Below are 6,031 nucleotides of genomic sequence, written 5' to 3' on the forward strand. Positions count from 1 at the left end.
ATAAGATAACTTGTAATTTTGGAACAGCCAAAGAGAATAAAATAATATTGTCGATAGCTATGGTAGAAATGACGCCCCACATGTTAGTCTGTTTGTCTAGCATCACAGCTAGCTTAAAACTCGAACACGTGAATTCAGGTCCAAAACTTAACTCAGAAGACTCTCGTGTCACCACAAAAACTAATTTGAAAATGAATCGTTGCGGGAGACCCGAACTCAATTGAAGCTCACGTAGTTTATATCGCATGTTAAGCTGTAGATTCACGTCTTCCATAGCTTCGGCGCTGAACAGGACACTAAAAACTAAGTCAATCAACCAACCAAATTTGAATTTTTTTCAAAAAGCAAACTTTATTCCTAGAAGATATATTACCTGTAAAACTGAGGAAATCCAACGGTATAATAATTTATTTTTCTCATGTGATATAGCGTGACACTTAAGCTGCAAGAATAAATCAAAGTTTTGTTGTTGAGTGGCTAGACCAGGATCCGAGTTATCGCAGACACATTTTATGCATTGTAACCAGGAAAAGGAGGCAATTTATATCATATCTTATCTCAGATGGTTCAGAAATTTAGGCCATAGAGTCTGTGTTGTACAGGCCATTCAGTGGATGTCGAGGGCAACTAGTGTTGAGCAAACTTCAACATTTGTTGTATCACATCTGAAGAATTTAAAACTCAGTATGCACCGGTTATTGAGAGAAATATATTAAATGATAAATGTCAAACCAAAATCTGCTGTTTACTAACAATGACAACAACAGCATACTCACTTGCAAACAACACCTCACGAAGAAAAACCCTGATAGGCGTGTATATTTCTCCTAATGGGAACTGAAGATGTGCAACCGTAATCCACAGTTCCCTTAACAAGTTTTGTTTAATGACAAAATACACTTTCAAGTGTTAGATGATATAAGTAAGCAAAACAATTACTATTGGTCGGATGCAAAGTCAACCTGACCGTTCCTAAGAAAGATACAGGCAGGAAAAAATTATGTTGTAGTATGTATCTACAAATATGTAGATCTGTATGATACACACACATTAGGAGGCTTTTATTAACTAACGAGATATTGGATACTGAGGACATATTATCGTGACATTCTACGGAGGATGCGCTCTCTCTCTTTTGAACGATTCAGGTGGATCCCGAAGCAAAGGTTGCAACATTTTTGCAGCATTGCGATCTTGCTTTACGTATTTATGTCGAGGTTCGTATGTTATTGGATTAACATTTTCAGAGGACTATGGATGGGTGCTGTTTAGTGTAATCCCCAGAATTTATACATTTCTGTCTTGATATATTCCCGTTATCTCTATTCATTATGACGTATCTTTTCATTCAGCACTTTTACATTTAGAAGTTTGTGCCAAATTTTTCATTGACATTAACTTAATTTCGAATTTATTAATGCTTGAAAATGATCAAATCATCAGAATTATTAAAATTAATATCGTATGCACATTCTGTTTCATCATATTTTCCTCTTAAACTGCCAATATTGCTATATATATATATAGGGTGTTAATGAACTATACCGACAAACTGTAAAAGGTGATTCCTCCCATGAAAATAAGAGAAAAAAGTTAATATGGACCTATTGCGAAAAGTTCATAGTTTCAGGACAAGGGTTGTCCAAAATAGCGAAAAAACCTAATTTCAAGAGGCCCTATTTCAATTTCGAGAAATCGTGGAGTGGTTGTCCTTATCAGCGTAAGGAAGTCACGCATACATAATCCAAAAATGCATATTTCATTAATGTTCAATGGGTGAGCAGAATATTCCCTGCAGAGTGAAATTCCCAGACGTGCCATCAGGCGAATTTTGAGATATGCTCTGATTTTATGATTGGTCCAAAGTAGGCAAACGATAAGCCTTGACGGCAGTGAACACGGAATCCTTTGGTGCGATGTCGGAAGTGTTAAGAATCGTCAACAGCACACTCTCTAGTACTCGGGGAAAAACATGCTGCGATGTTTTCTTTCACGCTTATAAGTGAAGAAAACGTGAAGTATACCTTGACGAAATACATCGCATCATACGTTATTCCGAACACAAAGAAACATGGAGCTGTCGGCTCCTAATACTTCCGCCTTCCCTCCGAAGCATTGGATGTCCATTGTTGTGAAGGCTTAGCTTCTACCTACTTTGGACCCTCGTTGAAATCAGGGTTTATGTGAAAACTCTACTGAGAGCAGATCTGAGAATTACACCCTGTAGAGAATACCCCGTATACCTATTGACAATTGGTGAATATGCACTTTTGGATTGTGTATGCGTGGCTTCCTTTACGCTGATAAGGGCCACCATCTACAGTTTCTGGAATCCGAAATAGGGCCTGCTGAAATTTGGCTTTTTCGCGATTTTTTACAGCCCTAGCTCTGAAACTATGCACTTTTCGCCATATATCCATTGACATTCTTCTCTTATTTTGATGTTTACGGAATCGCCTATCACCTCTTACAGTTTGTCGGTATAGTTCATTAACACCCTGTGTATATATATACAGGATGTTAATGATATATATAGCAGTAGTGGCAGCTTAAGAGGAAAATATGATGACGTATATGGAAAGAAATATATATGAACACAAGACTATATTTCGCAACAATTCACAATTAATTGGGTAAAGAGAGATTGAAGAATATGTTACACAAAGTATTGTTTATATACTGTAAATCTGATGTAACTATATATTTAAAAGATTTCTCATGGAAAAAATGTTAGCTTAGAAACTTACCGATTGTGGAAATGGTTGATTCCACATGTAGTAATTATTACAGCGTGTAGGTGTCACCTGTTAAGAATGTAGAATGTGAGATGTGTAGTAAAATGTTTTTTATGTTTTTTGTACACTTAAAATCCAAATAATATGTATAGTTTCGTATTTAAATGTTACGTTACATGGTTGTATCCCTTAAGCTAAAGGTAATGATGATAATAAAACGAATGATAAAGGATAATCCATTAACATGAATACCCTGAGTAAGACTCTAATACGTAACAGACGAAACTTGCTATTATTTTCCGAATATCTTTGACCGCTCAGCCATGTACTATTTGGCTTAACGTTTGTTTTAAAAGTTTTAAGCACCTAATGATCCAATTAAAGAGTACAGGGCAAAAAATAATCAAACTCTGTTTTGAGGTCGAATCATAGATTGTGATAGAACGCTATTCTAGGAATCGAGTACTTCATTTTGACACATTGAAACATGTAAAAGTATTGTTAGTCTACGGAAAATAATAATAGAAGAAAGTCATACAGGGAAAAAACAATCAGAATCACTTGTGAAATGGGAAAAAATTAAAGTATGAAATTGCACTTTGATCATAAATACACTTGGACCTCACCTAGATGGAAAAACACATCATCAAATTGATCGCGTTTTACTAGATAGAAGATGACAATGTAGCTTAATTAATGTTCGGTCGTTTAAAGAGGCTGACTGTGACACTGATCGCTACCTGGATTGAATAAAGGAAATATTCAGTGTCTGAAAACGGAGAGATTTAATTTAAAGAAATTAGAAGAGAGCCAAATAAGAGAGGAATACCAGATTGAAGTTTCGAATAAATTCTCGGTTTTAGAAGATTCGGAGTGCACTAGTGTTGAGGATACTTCGATTGAAATTAAAGATAGCATTAAAATTTCAGCACATGAAAAATTGGGGCCCAGGAAAATACGTAGAAATAAACCATTGTTCGACCAGGAATGCATTAAACTAACAGAGAAGAGAAAACAGGCAAAATTACGTTGGCAACAAAATCCGAATCAAATAACTACACAAAATTTCATACACATCAGGCAGGAAACTTCCAAAACTTTTAGAACAAAGAAACGCGAATTTTTGAAAGCTAAAATTAAGAAACCTGAAGATAATACTAAAAATAAAAATCTTTGCGACAGGTATAGAGGGATCAACGAATTTAAGAAAGGCTATAAACCTTGTGCTTATATATTAAAGAAATCTGACGGAACAGTTTTCACTGATACAGGTAGCATCTTAAGTAGATGGAAAGATTTGTTTAACACGCAGCCAAAAACTAATGTGCGTGGATAAAGGGAAATACACACCGCAGAACCGTATATTCCAGTACCTAACCGAATAGAAGTAGAAATCGCTATAAAGAAATAAAGGAACACAAATCTCCGGGTGTAGTCGAAATTCCGGCCGACTTAATTTTAGATGGAGGCGAATTGTGGAACAAGATACACAAACTCGTTCTCCTTATCTGGAACAAGGAAGAATTGCCACAAGAGTGGAAAGAATCAATCATTGTTCCAATTCACAAGAAAGGTGGCAAAACTGACTAATAATTATCGAGACATAACATTCTATTAGTAAGATTGGCCCCGTGCGTAGAAGAAATTATTGGAGATTATCAGTGCGGGTTTAGACGAAATCGATCAAATATTTACCATTCGACAAATACTCCAAAAGAAGTGGGAATACAATATCCCACTACATCAACTATTTGTTGATTTTAGAAAGGCTTACGTTAGGAGAGATACATTGTACAACATTCTTACAGAATTTGGAATAGCGAAAAAAAAACTAATTAGATTAATTAAGGTATGTTTAAATAAATCACAAAGTCCAGGTGGGTAAACTTTTGTTCACGAGCTTTCACGTCGAGAATGGCCTGAAACAAGGAGATGCATTGTCGCTATTATTATTCAACTTTGTCCTGGAATACGCTATAAGGAAAATCAAAGATAGCAACCAGGTTCTAGAGTTGAATGGTATTCGCCAGTTTGTGATGTAAACTTAATAGGGGATGATAGGAGGACAATAGAAAGAAATGCATAGGTCTAATTAAAGGCTTCCAGGGACATGGGTTTAGAAGCAAAAGCAGAGAAAACTAAATACATTGAAGTTCGCCAAGATCGTAAAATATGGTAAATTATGTATGCGTTTAAATATCAAATAATACTTTTCATAAAGTGGATACTTTCAAATATCTAGGATCAATATTAACGAACGAAATCAAAAGAAATATTCTGCATATTTCCAAATTATTTCAGAAATCTTTCAGTTTCACATCCCACGGTTATGCCGGTTAGGCTAAAGGAGGCAAATTATTTCAATTCAGTGGATTTGGTTTAGAGTTATTGCTACTTCAATGGATTTTGCCACGAATGTTAAACTAGAATTGTAAACGCATTACTACAAATTAAACGCAACATTCCTGACTCGTAGAACCAATATCTCACCCACAAATATATTCCCATAATAATATACAAATTTATAGCTGTACCTTTCAACAAGTCCAACTAAACACTTGTCCTGAGTCAGTCAACCTGAGAAAATTTTACTTGATTCTGATTTTTCTAAGCCTTGACATGAGGAAAGCCTCTTACATTCAAAAATAGACAACGCAACATTGCTGTACGTCTTGCAAATAAGAACAAAAATAAAACACTGAGCAGGCACGTAGCCAAGGGGGGCTCCGGGGGGTCCGGACCCCCCCTTCGAGATCACAAATAAAAAAAATTAAGGAAGGATGAAATAAAATAAAATGAGAAAAAGAAGGATCAGCCTTAAAAATAAATTACAGGAAACTTTTGGTTACTCTTTCTTATGACGAGATTTGTATTACTTGCAATACATAATGGCGAGGTGAGCGAGATATCCTGGAAGAGTCAGGGAATTTGCAATTTCTAGAAAGGTTACGGAAATGTCAGAATTTCTGCTACTAGTTAAGGAGATTTCAAGCTTCCGAAGGCATAGTGCCGTTGTGTAACTGCGTGGACATTTTTTTAATCATAATTTTTCATTGCATCGTTGCAGTATCAAACATGTTATTTCAAAAACAATTTTCTACTGCTCTTTTGACGTGTCATTTGGAACAGAGAGTAGTTGACGGAATAATAAAAACAAAAATTTATGTGGAAAGAAAGTTCTGTTAACATTTGATTCAACAGAGAAAGGAACGCAGATATTGTAAAATACTTTACAAGACACTATTGAGTATGTACTGTTTATAATAGTGAATATGTACTTTTTATAATAGTTGAGG

The sequence above is a fragment of the Thermobia domestica genome, chromosome 10 (assembly GCF_964235325.1).
Source record: "Thermobia domestica chromosome 10, izTheDome1.hap1.1, whole genome shotgun sequence".
Classification (NCBI taxonomy): Eukaryota; Metazoa; Arthropoda; class Insecta; order Zygentoma; family Lepismatidae; genus Thermobia; species Thermobia domestica.